Source organism: Lontra canadensis, unplaced genomic scaffold (assembly GCF_010015895.1).
Source record: "Lontra canadensis isolate GAN:19392208 unplaced genomic scaffold, GSC_riverotter_1.0 scaffold85, whole genome shotgun sequence".
Taxonomy (NCBI): Eukaryota; Metazoa; Chordata; class Mammalia; order Carnivora; family Mustelidae; genus Lontra; species Lontra canadensis.
In genome coordinates, this window is record NW_022631079.1 from 8,110,740 (window position 1) to 8,131,785 (window position 21,046).

Here is a 21,046-nt window from a genome sequence, read left to right on the forward strand (position 1 = left end):
CCAATGAGACTGCAGAGAAAATATGGCATGTCCAACTATCTAGATGGTCCACTGAGTGAAACCAGAAAGTCAAGCTTCCCTTTCCAATCATCCAAGGTTCCTTGGAATCATTTTGAAATTTCCCTCTGCCCTCACTGAAACTCTGGATGAAAAGACAAATCCATTCGGATACATCATCTTGGACAAAGGAGAAGCCATCATCCATGTCTCTATCTGACCACAAACAGCCACCTAACTCTAGATGCTGGCCATTCCACCACAGCCTAGGCCCAACAGAATAAACACTATTAGATGAAGGAACACATTCTATGTTCAAAACACACATTGAGTCCATCTCATTTTCCCTTTTTAATCCAAGGATTGCCCAGGAAAGAGCTGTTCCAAATACCTTCATAAGCCAGAAATGAACAGAGTAAATGGGATCCCCTGCCATGAGCTCCCTGCAGGGAAACTCAGGAACTCTGGCACCCACTCTATATTGTTGACAGCTGCTTCAGTGTGACTTTGTGGCTCCACTGGAAAGAAGAGAAAAGCCCAGGATGTTTGGGGTGAAAGAGAAGTTTTACCTCTTGTCCTGGCATGGATGTGACCTTGCACCCAATGGGCCTGCTATAGTCTTTGAACACTGATGTCCTGGGACAAGCTGCATGATGGACTCAGATGCTGATTTCCAAACTTCAGGTCTCGTGGAGCCAGAGTGAAGAAGGGTTGTCAGGTGGGGATAAGCAGGCACCTCCCACCTAAAGCCTGCACACCTCCTCCAATTCCTGGGAGAAGGAGAGACACATGCTTGTTTCTTCAGTGGTCATTCACTTCCTTTGAAAGCCGGCCAATGCCCTTGTCCTTTTTGGAGAAGCAAATAGACTCTTCCAAACAAACACTCAACTCCTCGGTTCAAAAGACACCATGTGTCAAGTTTGATTCCCCCTGGCTCCAGAGCCCCCACTGGGAGACACCTCCTGTATCATCCTGACAGCCCATTACCACCAAACTTGGGGACACAGGGCACAATGCTGAGTGGGGGCCCGGCTCCAGGGGTTGTTACCTCCACTCTTGAGCCTGGGGAAACAGAGACTATACAACTTACCATTCCATCCTGTAGACAGAAGCTGCAGTGCCTCACCTTTTGGGGTGTCACCCAGCACTTCACCACTGCCCTCAGTGCTGACAGGCTTCGCTGACTCCTCTTCCAGCACTTTTCCCATGGCAGCTTGCCACTGCCTCCAGTGGTGGCAAGCATCATTGCTATGTCTTCCAGTGACTCTAGCACCACAGCTCACCATTCCTTCCAGTGGTGTGAACTGGCACTGCTAGGCCTTCCAGCGTCTGACAATGCAGCTCACAACGCCTCCACTGGTCTCAAGCCACACTGGCACATCTTCCACCATCCCTCAGACTGCAACTCAGCACTGCCTCCAGTGGAGGGAATCCACACTGCCTTGACTTCCCATGCCTTGTACGGTGCCTGTCCACTGCATCCATTGTCAGGAAGTTCCAGCAGCACATCTTCCAGTGTCTCGCCCACTGCAGCTTATCACTCCCTCCCTTGGTGGCAAGCTGAAGTGCCCTGTCTTTCAGCATCTGTTGCACTGGAGCTCAGCACTGCCTCCAGTGGTGGAAAGCTGAATAATGATAGTTGTTTGATGGCATGGCAGTGAAGAATTATGTCACTGGAAGCAGTGTTTAGCTGTATTGTGAGAGCAGCTGGGAGACGTGCCAGTCAGCTTGCAACCACTGCAGGCAGTGGTGAGCTGCATTGTGAGACCCTGGAAGAAATGAGAAAGTCATGTCCCACCACTGGAGGCAGTGGTCAGCTAGAGTGTGAGTGATGCCAGAATGTTTTGCAGTGCTCATTAATGCCATTAGAGGTGGTGATGATCTGCAGTGTGAGACAATTAATGTCGTGGCTTTGCAGAATGTGGCCACTAGAGGCAGTGTGGAGTTGCAGCATGAGACCTTGGTAGAAGTGCAATGATGGTACCATCACTGGAGGGGGTGGTCAGTTGCAGTGCAAGGGATGCCTGATGGCTTTGCAGTGCTGCTTACAGCCACTAGTGGCAGTGCAAGGCCATGGATGACATGGCTATGCACCTTGTCTCCACTGGAGGCAATTCTGAGCTGTAGTTCGAGGCACTAAGAGGAGTGCCAGTGAAGTATCCCACCACTGGAGGCAGTGGTCAGCTGCCGTTTGGAGCATACCAGAAGGCTTTGCAGTGCTCCTTACTGCCATTAGAGGCAGTGGTGAGAAAGAGTGCGAGACCATAGGTAGCATGGCTGTGCAGCTTGTTGCTACTGGAGGCAAGACGCTGCAAGAGTGGCCACTCAGTTTCCTACCACTCGAGGCAGAGGTGAACGGCAGTGCGAGTTCCTGGAAGAAGTCGCCATGTCAGTTCCTGCCACTGGAGACAACAGTGAACTGCAATTCGAGATGCTGCAAGGAGTGGCAATCTAGTTACCTAGCACTGGAAGCAGTGGTGAGCTGCATAGTGAGATGCTGGAAAAGGAAGTTGTGCCGATTCTTGCTACTGGAGGCAGAGGTCAGCTGCCTGTTGCTTTGCAGTGTCACTTATGGCCAAAGATGCAGTGTTGAGATGCAGTGCGAGTCTGTGGCTGGCATTGCTGTACACATTGTCTCCACTGGAGGCAGTGGCTAAGCTGCAGGGTGGGATGCTGCAAGGAATGGCAGTGCAGTTTCCTGCAATTAGAGGCAGTGGTGAGCTCCAGTGGGAGACACTGGAAGTAGTGGTAGTGTCACTTCCTGCCACTGGAGGCAGAGGTCAGCTGTAGTGGGAGGGACACCTGAAGATTTTGCAGTGCTCCTTATGGCCAGTAGAGGCAATGTTGACATGCAGTGTGGGACCCTGGATGGGTGGCCATGCAGTGTGTCGCCCTGAGGCATTGTTGAGCTACAGTGTGAGACCCTAAAAGAGTGGCAATGCAGTTTCCTATCACTGGAAGCAGTAGTGAGCTGCAGTTTAAAGTGCTGCAAGGCCTGGCAGTTTTTTTTTTTTTTTTTTTTTTTAACCACTGGTGGCAGTGGTGAACTGCAGGGCAAGACGCTAGGAGAGGCAGTATCCATTCCCACCACTGGAGGCAGTGGTCAGCAGCAGTGTGAGGATGTCTGAAGGCTTTGCAGTGCTGCTTACAGTCACTAGAGGCAGTGTTGCGATGCAGTGTGAGACCATGAAGGGCACGGCTGTGCAGCTTGTTGCTCCTGGAGACAAGGCTGAGCTGCACTTCGAGGCATTGGAAGGAGTGGCGGTCTAGTTACCTAGCACTGGAAGCAGTGGTGAGCTGCAGGAAGAAGAAGAAGAAACTATGTCTTTCTTTGCTGGAAGAAGAAACTATGTCTTTCTTTCCACTGGAGGCAGTGGTCAGCTGCGGTGCGAGGGGTGCCAGAATGCTTTGCGATGCTGATTACCGCCACTGGAGGCAGTAGACAGTTGCAGTACCAGCCACTGGAAGGAGTGGCAGTGTTGGTTCCCGCCACTGGAAGTATGAGATCTCAGTCCAACTCTCATGAGAACTCAGGCAGTTCTCATGAGATTTTTACCCAAATATCATGAGAACTCCTTCCAACTCAGTCCAAATCCTGAGAGATTTCAGTACAAATCTCATGCAATCTCCATCTAAATCAGGAGTCAAATGTATACGTAAGGTCTTATATTTAAGAACAAAATGTGTTAAATAAGATAAACACTTGAAGATAAGGAGTTAAAAAGAACAGAGCTAACCAAAGCATATAAATGGTAGGCCCCGATATAATTTGAATAAACAATTTTAAAGGATAAAACAAAACAAAAAAATCAAAGAGTGTTTGCCAATAAAATTGAGTAAGAGTGTGTTTTATAAGACTAGGAAAAATAGAAAAAGAACAAACAATATTAATAACACACAGAGATAAGATTTTATGATCACTACAGATTCAAAACTAGTAACAGGATAATGTAGAAAATTATATGCCAAGAAATTGAAAAGTATATACAAATGGAAATTTTTTTGATGAACATGTTTTAAAATATAAAATATGATTTTGGATTCTATTCCCCACATTATGACAGAATTTATGTGTTCAGAAACATTCTCCAAATGGAGAACACATTAAAAATTTAGATAAAATAAAATTAACTCCTAAATTTATGTGTAAGCTAGCAGTAAATTAATTGAAATTCTGACATTATAAAGAATGAGTATAGGCATATTAATAAGCTTTGAAGTCACTTTCACCACTTAGAGAATTTGCACATGTCTGGTGTACTAGAGTTTGAAGTTTATGGGGTGAATATTTGAGGAAGACAGAGACAAAGCCTGGTGGTTATCCAAAACGGTGAGCCATTCAATGTGAGATTCTTCATAAATTCAATACCTCTCTTAGAGAAAATAGCTTTAGAAGTTAAGAAATTGAAAACTATTTTATCCTACATAGTACAAACATAGATATTCCAGCCTAATTTTTCTCAACAGCATTCCAAACCACAAACCTACAATTACATGTATATATCAGTATAATTCACACAACATACATGGTGCCAAACAACAAACCCCAAATCTGCTCACCAGATTGGCAAAAATGAATGAAGTTCCTTTGCACAATAATTTAATTTAAAAGCAAAACTGAAAGAATTTTCATAGATAAAATAATAAGGAATCTGTTTTAACAGTCAATTTCTACAAAACATACCATGAAACAAACCTTTGTGATGAAAATTACAATATGAAAATAAGAACAGAATCAGAACAGATATTACACTATTGAAACTGTAGATAATAGGAATATCATATAGAAAAAAATCTTTAATATGTCTAAACAAATATGTTAAAGCCAGACTCACAGTCTGAATAATCTTATTAACATAAAAATAACTCTATTACTGAAAAAATTGTAACATATTAGGGCTGCCTGCATGGCTCAGTTGGTTGAGTGACTTTGGGTTTTGGCTTGGGTCATGATTTCAGTCATGGGATTGAGCCCCAAGTCAGGCTCCTAGCACAGTGGGGAGTCTGTTGGAGAGTCTCTCTCCATCTCCCTCTGCCCTCTGCCCCTCTCCCTGCTCATGCTCTCTCTCTCTCTTAAATAAATAAATAAATAAATAAACAAATCTTTATAAAAAATGTGACATTTAAAAGATTATATTCCTCAGGTTGTGGAAGTGCAGAGAGAGACCTAAGATAAGAGAAGGTGAGATCTCTGAGATATATGCAAGTAGTAAACATGGATTTCTTCCCAATGGCTCTGTTGAACCAATGCAAACACAGTAGTTACTGAAGATTCCTTGATACGGGAAATACAAAAATATAAAATCTAGGACACAGTAGATATGGGGAGTCTAAAATGCTACCTCCATATAAAAAAGGAAACAAATGTGAACAATAATTAAATTTACTGCACAGAAGGAGAAAGAATGGAACATGTATATCTTCAAGTTGGTGCTAAATAGGAAGAAAAACCAATTTCCATTAAGAATTCATAACCAGGGGTATCTGAGTGGCTCAGTTGGTTAAGGATCTGACTCTTGGTTTCTGCTTCGGTTGTAATCTGAGGGTCATGAGATTGACCCCCATGTTGGGCTCCATGCTCAGAGTGCAGTCTGCCTAAGGTTCTCTCTCTCTCTGGTCCTCTGCTATCTCCCTCTCCCTCTATCTCTGTCTCAAATAAACAAATAAATAAATAAATCATTAGAAAGAAAAAGAATTCATGCAGAAGAGTGATGTCACCAGGATGGTGACATAGGTAATTTCTGACTTCACTTCCTCTCAAAAGAATGACTAACAACTATTCATGAACGAGATGCCACTGAGAGAATTCTAGAACACAGGAGTGAGGCTGAAGCACCCCCTGAACCTCAGAGAACAAGACAGACTTGTTAGAGGGGTAAGGGAAAGAGATACATACTGATTGTATTGCCCCTCCCCCAGGCTGGCACAGCACCAAGCACAGGGATTTCTTCTCAGCCTACATCTCCAGTGGGAAAAGAGAGCCCAGGGGTGGAATCCAGCCCCTCCAGTGTTGCAGGCACTTGTGAGGGCCTCTTTTCTGGTCTGGTCTCACAGGAATTGCAGGGGAATCTTCAGGTCAAAACTGGGGCTCTGTGACAGAGAAGGGGGAGGGGCTTCCAACAACTTGCACTCAGGTATTGGCAGACTGAGTTCCTGTCTGTGGAGCCTAAATAGTAGTTCCAATCAGTGGCTTTGCTCCCCTGAAGAACCAGTCAGTAGTGCAGTGTGACCAGGGGTGCAGGTCTGCCTGACTCAGGTCCTTGAATGAGCAATTTGCTGGTCTGGAACCTAGTCTGCCCATGCCCAGGTAGGGGACCTGAGTCATTGAGCCATCTGGTTTGGGGCATGGCTCCCAGTCCCTGGTAAATATGAGAGCTGAAAGCTGTTGAAATACCTGAAAGCTGTGTAACTCAGCAAGTCTTGAGCCAAGAGGTGGATGGGCAGAGTTGATCGCCCTCAGAGCAAACTCTATGGCCCTTTTTGACCAGGGAAAGTGGGGCACAGTTCAGCTTGAGTTAAGACCACAAGCGAAGAACCTTAGCAGCCTTGGAGTTGCTTCTCTTGCTGCACTTGTGCAGAAAAACTAATCTGTAGACCAACTCATTGCTGAATATAGCCTTCAGCTTGCCTGCCTAGGGAACCGAACCAGAGTATATATAAGAAGCTGTATAGCCCATCCATCAGCCCTGCTTACAGTGACACTTAACAGATAACAGTGACACTTAACAGTGACACTTACAGTGACACTTAACAGATAAAGCCTGTGGCTTTATCTTTCAGCAGAGCAAGACTCGTGGCCTCATCTGACCAGGGAACTCAGGGCACACTCCTGCCTGATTCAGGTCCCTAAACAACAAGTCATGTAGGTCCTGTTTTATCCTGCTACCCTGCCAGATCCAGGAAGTTAAGTTATGGCCCCACCTATTGCTAAATATAGTATCCAGTCCTGATCTACAAATGCAGACAACTTTGGAGGCCATCCTATAGCCATAGGTGGGCAGGCAAGCCAGCCAGCAGTCTAATCCAGCTATTATAAGCCAATGGCACAATCACACCCAAACTGAGCTTGCCCCAAAATAGACCTTAATAGCAGTCCCCACCTGTTCAAGAATATTACCAGCAGACATGTCCAAACACCCAAACTGAGCTGCAAAGGTAAAAGACTATCTCTGCAGAAGCAAACCTGTAAATTCTGGAAGAGGAGCCCACTTTCTCAAATGCCCAGATGCCAACATAAGGAATCAAGGATCACAAAAAAAAAACACCCCACAAAAAACAGGGAAACAGGACACCACCAGATGGAACTAATAAATCTCTAATAACTGACCCCACAGAAATGGAGATCTATGATCTGTCAGACAAAAAGTTCAGGGTAAGTTTAGTGAACTACAAGAACACAGAGAGACAACTAAATGAAATGAAGGAAATAATACATGAACAAAACAAAAAGTTCAACAAAGAAATAGAAACCATTAAAAAATCACAAAAATTATAGAGCTGAAAAATATAATAACTGAGCTGAAGAATTCAACAGAGAGCTTCAAAAGCAGACTGAAACCATGTCCTGGAAGAGAAGACATTTGAAAGTATCCAGACAGGGAAAAAGAATGAAAAAGAGTGAAGAAAGCCTATGGTATTTATAAGACACAATAACAACAAACAAAACAAAACAAAACAAAACAAAAACCCAACAATATCTGCATTATGGAAACTCCAGAAAGATAAGAGAAGGATAACAGGATAGAAAGTATATTTAAAGCAATTGAACTTCCCAAACCTGGGGAGAGAAACAGACATCAAAATCCATGAGGCCCAAATAGGCTGAACCTGAATATGGCTATCCAGATACACATTAGAACTAGATTTTCAAAAGCCAAATACAAGGAATTTTGAAGGAAAAGGAAAAAGTAGAAAAATTACATTTAAGGAAATCCCCATGAAATGATAGATGAATTTTTCCAACAGAAACTTTTCAAACTAGGAGAGAAAAGGATGACATATTCAAAATGTGGAAACAATAATCCTGTCAGTCAAGAACTCTACACTCAGTGAAGTAGTCCTTCAGAAACGAAAAGGGATAAAAACTTTCTCAAACAATCCAAAGTGAGGGAATTCAACACTGTGAGACCTGTCTTACAAGAGATGTTAAGGGAGTTCTTTGAGTGGAAGAAAATGATGTTAATTAACTTCATAAAAACATCAGGAGATAGTGTAGAACTCCTTGGTAATGGTAAACATGTAGTCAAAGTTAAAATCTACAACATGAAAATGATGTCGTATAATTCACTTATAACTCCAGTTTAAAACTTAGAAAAAAATAGCAAAAAAAGCCATAACAACAATAATCTGTTATTAGCTATACAACATAAGAGATACATAAATTGTAGCATCAATAATCTAAAATGTGAGGGGAAAGAGAAGTAGAAGTGTAAAGCTTAGGGATTTTATTAAAATTTAGTCATTATTAGTTTATTATTTTATTTTATTGAAATTTTATTTAGTTTTTAATGTCAAGCAGCAATTGTCCATTTTATTAATTTTAATATATTTAACAAATGTTTTCAGAGTGTCATAACACACTATTCCAGACACCGTTTGTATCCACTGAATTAGGAGTAGATGACCCATGTTCCAGTGACATTTCAGTCTGATAAATCCTGAATAATAAATCATTTATTAGTATGTGTAAGCTTAAATATCTCTTCTCATAAAAGAATGGCAATATCATCTGGCCAGATGGACCTAATGAACTAATATATGTGAAAGGGTAATGTCTTGCCCTCCTCGAGAGAAGTAAGTTGTAACTGACAGGTTTTTGAAGGAGTACTACTTCTCTGGCTTCCTACTCCAAGAACAAGTATTCTGATGTAATCAATATATCTGAGATTCACTCCTTAACTTGCAACATTTTGAAGAGAACAAAGGATATGAAAATAAATGTGTCCCAGAATGACAAGTTGTTATTAGTTTAAAATAGGGTGCATAATTTCAGGATATTTTATGTAAGACTCACGGTAAGCACAAAAAGAAAAACCTGTAGTAATTACACACACACACACACACACACACACACACACACACACCCATGATAAAGATGTCAAGTACAGTGATACCTAAAGACATCAAAACAAAACAAAACAGAACACAAAAAGATAGTAGGTTAAGAAACAAAGAACAATGGATCTACAAAACAACCAGAAAATAAATTAATAAAATAGCAATAATAAGTCCTTACCTATTAATTATCTTAAATATAAACAAATAATTCTCCATTCAAATACATAGAACAGCTGATGTTTAAAAGAAAGATCTAACAACATGCCGCCTAAAAGAGACTCATTTTAGCTTTAAAAACACACACGGACTGAGAGTGAAGGGATGGAAAAAATGTATTTCTAGCAAATGGAAACAACCAAAAAAGAAAGAAAGAAAGAAAGAAAGAAAGTATAGGTAGCTATACTTATATAAGACAAAATAGACTTTAAAATAAAATAATAAAGAGGTACTGATGGTTACTATATAATGATACAAGGATCAATACATCAAGAAGATGTGACAATTGTAAATATTTATGTACCCCAAATTGGAGCATCTAAATATATAAGGCAAACCATAACAGAACTAAAAAGGAAAAACAAACAGCAATACAATAATAGTTGGGGACTTTAATACCCCACTCAACAATGGATACATCATCCAGACAGAATCAATAAAGAAACAGCAGATTGGAACAACACTGTAGAATAAATGGACCCAACAGACGTACAAAATACTCTGAGAATAGGAGAATACACATTCTTCTCAAGTACGCATGAAACATTTCCTAGGATAGACCTTAGGTTCGGCCATGAAACAAGTTTTAACAAATCCAAGAAAATTAAGATCTAGCAATTAACCTTTGTGACCACAGTGGCATTACACTAGAAGTCCATTACAAGAGGAAAACTGGAAAATTCACAAATGCATGGAAATGGAAAAGTCTTCTGAATGACCAATGAATCAGAGAACCACGAGTTAGTTCTTTGAAAAGATTACCAAAATTGATAAAACTTTATCTAAAATAACCTAGGGAAAAAAAGAGGAATCAAATCAATAAAATTGTAAATGAGAAACTGACATACAATAGATACCACAGAAATACAAAGGGTCTATAAGAGTCTGCTAGGAAGAACTGTACATCAACAAAATGGAAAGTCTAGGAATAGAAAAATTCTTAGAAATGTACAACCTACCAAGATGAATCAGGAAGCAATAGAAAATTTGACTGAACAATTGCTAGTAAGGAGATTGAATCAGTAATCAATAATCTCTCCCAAAAGAAAAACTCAGGACCAAATGGCCTCACTGGTGAATTTAAAAAATATTTAAAGAAGATTTAATATTAATCTTTCTCATATTCTCAAAAAAAATAATTAAGGGTAGGGAAAACTCTCAGACTAATTTTCTGAGACAAGCATTACTTTGATAACAAAGCCAGAAAAGGATATCACCAGAAAACAAACCATAGGTCGACATCCCTCATGAATACAGATAAAGTCCTACCTGAAATCCTAGCAAACCAAACTCAGCAGCACTTGAAAGGATCATTCTCCATGACCAAGTGGGATTTAAACCTGGAATGCAAGGATTATTCAACACACACGAATCAATCAATATCCTATACCACATGAATAGAAAGAAAGGAAAAAAAATCATAAGATATTTCCAACACACAAAAAATGTATTTGACAAAATTCAAAGTCATTCATGATAAAAACTCTCAATAATGTGGGTATAGAGGGCATATACCTTGACATAATGAAGGCCGTATTTGACAAGCCCATAGTTAAGAGTACACCTGACACCAAAATTTTAAGGCTTTTCCTCTAAGATTAGGAACAAGACAAGGGTGCCCATGCACACCACTCCTATTAAAAAATAGTACTAGAAGACACAGCCAGAACAATCAGAAAAGAAAAAGAAATAAAATATAGCCAATTATGGAAAGGTAGAGTAAAATCCTATTTGCAGATGACATGATTTTATGTACAGAAAATCCTGAAGACTCTACCAAAATATTACTAAATCTAATCAACAAATTCAGTAAAGTTGTAGGATACAGAACTAACATAAAAAAATTAGTAGCATTTCTATACACTAACAATAAATTATCTGAAAAAGAAAATTTTAAAAAGATCTCCTTTATAATAGCATCCAAACCAATAAAATACTTAGGAATAAGTTTAGTTAAGGAGGTGAAAGAACTCTACCCTTCAAACTATAAGATGTTGATGAAGAAAAAAAGAGAGAGAGAGAGAGAAGATACAAATAAAGGGAAAGTTATTCTGTGTTCATAGATTGGAAGAATTAATATTGTTAAAATGTCAGTACTACCAAAATCCATCTATGGATTCAACACAATCACTATCAAGACTCCAATAGCATTTCTTACAGAAGTAGAAAAAAAAAACAAATCTTAAAATATATATGGAACCATGAATCGACCCTGAATAAACAATCCTGAGGAAAAAAGAGTGGGAGGCATTGTACTTTCTGATTTCAAGCTATATTATAAAGCTTTATCAATCAAAAGAATATGATATTGGCATCAAAACAGACAACAAAATGAAAAGACAACCTATGGAATGGCAAAAATGTGCATATTATATATCTGATAAGAGATTAATATCCAAAATATATAAAGAACTCATACAATGCACAGTAAAAAATACCAAATAATCAAACTAAAAAATTGGCAAAGGACCTGAAAAGACATTTTTCCCAAAAAGTATCAATGAATCACCAACACGTATGTGAAAAGTTGAAAAGTTGCTGGGTATCACTAGTTATTAGGGAAATGCAAGTCAGAACTGTAATGAGATTCACGTGACACCCATGGAGTGCCATCACTCATTGACAAGAACAATGAGACTGCTTATAATGAGGCTGTTAATGACAGTGTCGTGTTGGCATTACCACATCCCCACTGGACTTCTGATGTCTGCAACATCTGCCAAAATCAGAAGAGCCAAAGTTTAGTACCAGCCTCCTCCTTACCCTGTTCACAAGACTTGCTTTTCCCAAATCATATTTAAGCCAAACTTTTAAACTAAGAGTTTGGTGGTGAACAATTTTCATTATGCAGGAGATGTCCTGTGTTTGCCTATGTTGCTTCAGCTCGTTCCTACTGATGAACCCAGTCCCTGGGAGCCATGTGAAAAAGGCACAGATGTTTGGTACAGCCCAGCTTTTCAGACAGAGGAGTGTGTTTTATCTCAGTCATCTGCCTGAGCAACCTGCGGACAGCAGGAGCCAATGGCAGCCAAAGGTACTACTCTTGACCGGTTCTCTTAGGTTGCACGTGAAGCGCAGATCCACCAGGGCCTAGCACTCTGTTGGCGGCAGAGCCTGAAAGGGAATAAAGCCCTCCTGCCTGGGGACCAGAGCTCTAACGGCAATACCCAGGGTGCCCCTTACCCCCAAACATCTCTCCAAAGCCCATTACCCTGGCACTTCAGAAATGATGCCTGCCTTTGTTTGGGCTTACTGAGAAGCCCCTGTGTGGTTGTAAAATAACCGGGTACATGTGTAAGTGCTCCAGACAGTCCCAAGTGCTCTGAATTTGGATCTCACCAGCCTGTTTACATCACCAGACCTCACATCCCTCAGGAGCAGCTGCGTTGGATACGTTGCCTTTCAGCCCCGTTGCCCTCTCTCGGTGTTACTTAGAGCGGGATGCTTAGCCGCAGAGCCTGGAGCTGATGGTTCTCAGGTCTGGGCCGAAGGGGTGTCCTGTAATTTCAGATGCTCTTGTTGCTAACGCTCACAAACCCTTCTCTGATTCCTGTGGGAACTCAGCAAACAACTTACCTCGGGTGTTAGAAATAGAATTACCCCAAACTGTCAGAAATTATGTTTTGATTTCATTTTGCCCAGAACACTCCATCATCTACGTGCTCTGCTTTTAGGGAAGCAAACTGGCGATGTGAAACAGGTTGTCCGGAAGAGGGAGCCGAAACCTCAAAAGATGCAAAAAGATCACTGAACAGTGTAACAATGTAGAAGGGCGCGGAAGCCCAGAGCGAGGCCTCCCACCGGCCCTTCTGTGCGGGTACTAAGTGCTAGAAGACAGTGTCGTTGCCTGGAGGAGGCTGAAGGACCTGCTGGCCTAGGAAAGAGAGCAGCCCATGTTGGAAAGAGAGATCTGACGTCCAAACAAGCAGAATGCAGGCGAATCTATTAGAGAGGGCACGGATTGCATGGAGCACTGGGTGCGGCGCAAAAACAATGAATACTGTTACGCTGAAAAGAAACAAAAAATTAAAAAAAAATAAATAAAAGCAATGCAAATGCAATTTTATACAACTTATGCTTAAGTGGGTTTTTCTTGTAGGTGGGGTATGTTCACTGACAGATAATAGCTTTGGAGAAAGTTTACATTAATTATTGTTAGAGTTTGGACTGAGTATCTTCTAATATTCTGATTTTGTGTTGTTGTGTTATTATTTTTGTTCCAGGATCCCAAGCGAGGAGTTTATATCTGGGCCCACATAAACAGGCAGGCACATAAAGCACCATTTAAAAGATAAATTATGATGACGAAATTGTCCAAAAACGAAGAATCCGTTTTTGGAGAAAATAATCTCATAATCTAATTTTTAGTTTTGATATCCTTCTTTGTATTATCCCTTGGATAATATTTGATATCCCTTCTTTGCATTACCAAATTGTATTACCAAATTACAGAACGTTATCTTTCTTATAAAATAAATTTATTCATTTTCTACTATTTGTGACTAGAAAATACACTTGTACAAAATTCAAACAGAAATAATGTGAAAGCCTGACGATTCACAGAGCTGTACTGCTAGGGCAAATAATGCATTATATGTTAATAAAAATAATTAATAAAAAAGAAATAATAATAATAAATGATAGATGATTCGTAATTAGTAAATGCACGTTCATTTTCAGCGCCCCCCCATGGCGATGAACTGTATGTCACAGTTACCTTTCCAAACACGTGCTTTCCAAACACGTATGTACACACTCTACCAGACTACTTGCAGCCTACTTTCGGTACTTAACACCACATGCCTATTTTATGGATTAACATAATTCAGCTATTTTACCAATGCCTACAAGATATTCTGTGGTCTGGGTATATCACATTTATTTAATCAATTCCCACTTTACAGACACGAGGTCAGCTGCTCCGGGAAGCAGGCATGTGTGTAATTAAAAGAGCTTTCTCTACATTCTCTGGGGGGTTGAATTTTGCCTGGGGTGTGTGCAGGGTTTTGAGAGGATGCAGTGAATGAAGAAGGCAATCAGCAGTGGAGAGATCTAGGGAGATCGAGCAGGGGTTATCCTGGAGACTGTTGTGGGAAGGGAAGAAGGAGGTGGGAGAATTTCAAAAAAATCACAGAAAATATGTTGCTCCCCAGCAAAGTTGTGTTTGGCCACCGACAAGGTGGAAATTCTACTTGGGAGGTGTGGCCACTATGAAACTGGGCTGCCATTTACATCTGTGTAGCTCCTTTTTGGAAAGTTTCAATGATTCTTCAAAATGTGACATAATTCTTGGGATTCTCCTTACCTTGTAAAAGCAAACTTGAGAACCTTATTTTTACAGATTTTACCTTATTTTACAGGTATTTTTAAAAAAATTTTGTTTTAATTAGCCCATTTCAGACCAGAAATAGCTAGCTAGAATGCACTGTAATTAAGAGAATATTCTCCACAGTAAGACTTACAAATATTTACTTAGAGTTGCTTTATCCTAGACACTAACTGGTGTTCTCTAATCTTTAGGTAAAGTCCAAGGCCACCTCATCAGCCTATTAACTTCATTTGACCCACACACCCAGTTTGTACATATGTCCTGACCATGAAGTCCTGTCTGATCCCAGAGCCCCTGCTCTGTGACCATCATGTCTGTGTTTAAAGTATTACAGAAAGTTACAGTGAGAGATCATTTAAAATATCTTCCAGTATTTGGAAAGAATGCAATTATACTTGAACATTCTTCTGTTGATTTGTTTTTCAGTTGTTCTCATATCCCAGAGAGGGAGGATGTCGGCACGCTCCCATTTCACAGTGGATGGCAGCCCATTGCACAAAGCAGATGAGTCAGAGAAACTGACACTGTGCCTGGCCAACAGTAGAGGTGCGAGGCTATGCCATGTGCCCTCACGTGCACTGGGCTCTGAACATCACACAGATGGTTGTGTGCACCACTACTGTCTGAACAAGCTGTCCCCAAGTCACTGGAGTAAACTCTTCAACACAACGAAAGTGTGTTTTTTGCCTATATGTCAGACTGTAACCAGTTAGATGACCAAGTGACCTGATCTTCCTGGAAACTCTTTTCCAAGGGGCCACTCATGGAATCTGTTTCTTTATGTGAAGAAAAAAAAAATTATATATAACTTTTCCTCATTCCTCGTTGCTATCTCACACGCTCAACTAACTTGTCCTGAGTGAAAATGCAGTGAGTGCAATAGCTGTCTGCTCCTGAGCCCTTCATGTCTGCCCCGAATGTTGACAAAGTGTTCTGTGATGTATGATGTCTACTCCACAGAGACCTCTCTTTTCATAATCTGTTTATGTTCCAAAGAATGGCTTCCACCTGGAAGCCTGACAGAGGATGGTACTGGACCTGTTGCTTTTAGGGAATCCAATAGAGTGTAAAGCTCCATGGACGTTTAGGGACTGGTTCCTGGGGGGACCAGCCAACCTGTTTTGTATTTGGAGCTGGCAAACACCAGGAGTGGAGACATGGCATGATTCCAGAGGACCTGAAGTTTGGAGTAGCCATCCTCAATGTCCTCTTGGGAGCCATGCTCTAACAGCAGCACTGAGCAGGAGTTACCATGTGTCACCGGACAAGACATTGTGTGCTATGGTAGTTGGCTGTGTCTATTTCATGCATCAGGCACAGCCTCAGTTTTGGTAAAATATTACAGTGAGTGATCATTACCTATGTTATTTGGTTCTATAAAGTCATCTGTCCTGTCACCGGGGCGAACGGAAATGCACTGATTAGGGACTAACAAAGACAGTCTTAGGACAGCCTTTTCTTTTGTCTGGTGTGTCTTCTTCAGGCTATAGAACGAGTGTATTTGTTGGGTGCCGACGGCCACTGCTCTTCTATGGGGAGAGTGGTGACAAGAAATATCATCAACACAACATGGGCTCATACCTTGGATTCTGTCACAGAAGATCCCATTGGTCATTTGACAATAGTTCTGAGAGTTCATTTTTAATTTATTATTATTATTTTTATTACGTTAGTATTTAAAAATAATTCTGAAATCACAGGAGGACAGCTGTTATCGGACATACTGTCACTGGTTGATCTGCTTGTCTGATGCTTGCGAGTCATCTCAGAGGATGATTGCCTGCCGCTCCAGATTTAATCACTGCATGGTTTCAGATTTGACTGTGCTTGGGGGTGCGTGTCGGCATGTGTGCTGCCTGATAGGAATCTGAGTGATGCTCACTGTGGCTACTGTATCCTTGAGCCCGGCTGATTCAGGGCAGAGCCGGGGCAACTGGGGGGCAGTCAGGAGAAGGGATCCAAAGTGGCACATGCATGGTTTTCTGGTCAATAGTTGCAGAGAATCACAGGAATTATTTTTCTCTGGTGTCTCTGTCTGAAAGTGAATTTTGCAATTTTGCTTTTGTTATTATTTTTATGTTTTCATTTTTATTTCTATTATTTAAATTGAAGTATAATTAACATATAGTTTATATCCATTTCAGGTGTACAATATGATTCAATAATTCTATACATTTCTCAGTGCCCATCAGGATAAGTGTGCTTTTTTTTTTTTTTTTAAGCTCTCTGCTGAGCAGAGAGCCCGATGCAGACCCACTGAGCCACCCAGGCGCCCCAGGATAAGTGTGCTCTTAATTCCCTTTATTTTACTCATTCCTCATGAACTTCCTCTCTGACAACCACCACTTTATTTTCTGTATTTGAGTCTGTTTGGTTGTTTCATTTTTTCTTTATTCATTTATTTGGTTTCTTAAATTCCACACATGAATGAAATCATATGTATTTGTCTTTCTCTAACTGACTTATTTCCCTTAACATTATACCCTCTGTATCTATCCAGGTTGTTGCAAATGGCAAGATTCCATTCTTCTTTATGGCTGAGTAATATTGATTTTATATATTTATCTATATATCTAGATATATATCTCACATCTTTTTCACTTGGGTTGCTTCCTCATCTAAGCAAAAATACTGAGCCCTAACTCTTCTTTGGGTCTTCATTTCCTTATGAAATATTCTGTGTCATGCAAAACTTTTTATTAAATAAATTTGCATGCTCTTCTCCTCTTAATCTGTCCTTGTTAGTTTAATTTTTAGACCCAACTGGAGACCCTAAGAGGGTTGGCAGAAACTTTCTTCCTATATATCAGCTACTGTTCTATTATTATTAATTATATTATCACCTGAGAATGTACTTTACATGATTTAAATTTTATTACTTCAGACTTGTTATGATTTGTAGTCCAGAATATGGTCTTTCATGTGCATTTGAGTTAACTTGTGTTCTATTCTTAGAGGGAATGTTCTGTGAGCATCCATTGTTCAAGCTGGTTCTAAGTGCTGTTCAGTTCACCTATATCATATTTGATTTTCTTACTTTTTTTCTATCAATTCCTGAGGGGGGGATACTTAAATCTCTACCTAAAACTATGTTTTTACACCTTTTCTTTGAGATTTATGAGTTTGGCTTATGTGTTTTTTAATGGATAATAAATTAATTCATATAATGTAAAATGATTTTAAAGTAAAAAATTCAGAGGAATATAGTTCATTCACAATGTTGTACAACTAATATCTCTGTCTAGTTCAAAAACATTTCTATCACCCGAAAAAGCAATCTCATACCTATTAAGCATTCTTCCATCTCCCTGCTCCTCAGGGCCTAAAGACCATCATTATGTTTTCTGTGTCTGTCTTTACTTATTCTGGGCATTTCACATAAATGGAAGTACACAATATGTAACTTTTGTGACTCATTTTTTTCACTTAGCTTGATTTCAAGGTTCGTTGACATTGTAGCATGTATCAGCACTTGATTACTGATCAATCTCTGCTTGTTACATATTTATTCTGATTTTCTATTTCTTCTTTAGTCAGTCTTGGTAGTGTGTGTTTCTAGCAATTTTTCTATTTCATCTAAGTCATCCAGTGTGTCGGTGTACAGTTGTTCACAGTATTCTCTTATAATCATATTTTATTTTTGTAAGTTCAGATGTAATGACCCCATTTTTTTTCTCATTTTAGTTATTTGAATTTTATCTCTTTTTCTTGGTCTAGCTAAAAGGTTTGTCAATTTTGATGATCCTTTCAAAAGTCAAGTTCTGGTTTCATTAATACTTTCTGTTTTCCATCCTGTATTTCATTAATTCCTGCTTATGGTGACTATTTGCATGAAGTATATTTTCCATATTTTCACTTTCAATATATTTGTATCTTTTAATATCAAGTGAATCTATTGTAAGAAGTGCATATTTAATAATTAAAAAATACACTGAGCCAATCCTTAAATTTGATTAGTGAATTTAATCCATTTATATTTATATTAATAAAGGATTTACTCCTCTCATTTTGTTATTTACTTTCTTTATGCCTTTTTCCTTTTCTGCACCTCATTTTCTATGACTGCTATTTTTGGGGGATTTGATTGATTTTTCTTTTTGTAGTGTATCATATTGATTTCCTTCTCATTTCATCTTCTATATATTTTTAGGTAATTTTTAGTGGTTACCACTGGAATTACAATTAACACTATAGACATGAAATGATCTAATTTGAATTGATGCCAGTTTAGTTTCACCAGATTAAAAAATCTCTGATCCTGTATAGCTGTCTTCTCCTTTATGTTTTTGTTATCTAAAATTACATTTTTATACATTGCACACTGATTTAGATAGATTTATAATCATTGTTTTATGCATTTGTCTTTTAAATATGTGGGAATTAAAATGAGGAATTATAAATTAAAGTTGTAAACTAAAATTGTAAACCAAAAATACAATAGTGCTAACTTTTATATTGGCCTACGTATTTACCATTACCAGAGCTATTTATTTGTATGGCCTTGAGTTACCATCCAGTGTCTTCTCACTTCAGCTTGAAGTTGATGGTTGTTGTTCTTATTCATACCAGAGAAAAATGCCTTGAATGTCCTTGTTTTTGTCTCTGTGCTTGACTGTGGGTCCTTCCTGTGTTATACTTCCTGGAGAGGTGGTCTTTTTGCATCTCTTGCTGCTTTAGACCTCAGTCCTTGGCAGTAGTCACAGTCTTCACAAATATTCTTCGTCCTTCCACATGGCTAGAGCATCTTTTACTTTCCCCACTTTGTTCCTTTGTTTCCAGTGTGTACCTACTAACATCTGAGACTTACGATTTTGAGGCCTTTCCTCTGGATTATATGGAGTTCTGCATTATATGTCTCAGAGAAGACTAAGTGAGTCCTGTTTCTCCTTCAGGCATTTGTCTTTTCCAGTTTTTGAGTTGGTTGCTTGCTGTGAAAATACCATTTCTGATGTGGTCAAGAACAGTCACTGATACAGAGTTTCTTCAGGTTTCGTCTTTTAAGAATGGAACAATAGCTTTCTAACTCTATGTCTCTGAGGTGAATGTTCTTTTCATTCTCTTGTTTGATTTTCACCATGTGTGGTAGCTAATCCTCATGTTTTGTGCTTCAGTTGAGATGGTTCTATTTTTTGAAGATAGATATGTATTTCTGCTTCTTATTCTCTTTCTAAAAATTGTAGTATAGTTGAGACACAACAGCACATTAGTGTCAAATACACAACATAGACATTCAACATATAGATGTTATGTTATGCTTACACTGTATTATGCTTATTGCAAGTGTAGCTACGACCTGTCACCATATGACGCTATTACAATATCATTGACTATATTACTGATGCTTTACTTTTCATTCTCATGATGTATTCATTCCATAACTGGAAACCTTCACCCATTTTGCTCTTCCTCCTACTCCCTTCCCTGTGGCAACCATCGGTTTGTTCTCTGTATTTATAGGATTGATTCTGCTTTCATTCATTTATTAATTTTTTTGGATCCCACATATAGTGAAATCATATTTGTCTTCCTATTTGTCTGCTATTTATTTTTATCTATCTGACTTATTTCATCTAGTATAATATCTTCTATGTCCTATTCTCTCTTATATGGAATGCATTTGTGGGAGAAGAGGCAGAGTCATCTTACTCTATCACTTTATGTATTTATTTATTTAAAATTTCCTCTTTTTTATTCATCAGAGAAAAAAGCTACCACAATTGAAACTAAGCCTGTCTCAATGACATTAGCATGTACAAACATATACCCAACAATGCTGCTAACTTATTAAGGCAAATTCAGTAGCCAAAAGATCCAGGAAAAAGAGAAAAGTCAAACATTTTCTTTGTCATTATTTCCCCAATGATAGCTCAAGAACCCATGATTTCTCTCTTAAAACTCTAAGAGCACATCAGGTAGGTCCAGGAAATATTTTAGCCCAAGGAAGTTTTTAATGTAGAATTTTATTACTTTAGATATTAGAAGATATTCAGATATATTATTAATCTGAAAATTTATTATTTGCAACAAGCCTCTCTGCCTTCCAGAATTATTTTTTATAAACAACTATTACTTAGATTAAAATTTTTACATTTAAAAATACAGACTTTTTTCTTTTTTTTTCTTTTTTTAAATTTCTTTTAAGTGTTCCAGAATTTTATGTACTACAAAGTTTATGTACTACACCCAGTGCTCCATGCAATATGTGCACTCCATAATTCCATGCAATATGTGCACTCCATAATACCCACCACTAGGCTCACCCAACCTCCTACCCCCCACCCCTCCAAAGTCCTCAGATTGTTTTTCAGAATCCACAGTCTCTCGTGGTTCATCTCCCCCTCCAATTTCCCCCAACTCCCTTCTCTCTCCATCTCCCCATGTCCTCTGTGTTATTCCTTATGCTCCACAAATAAGCGAAACCATATGATAATTGACTCTCTCTGCTTG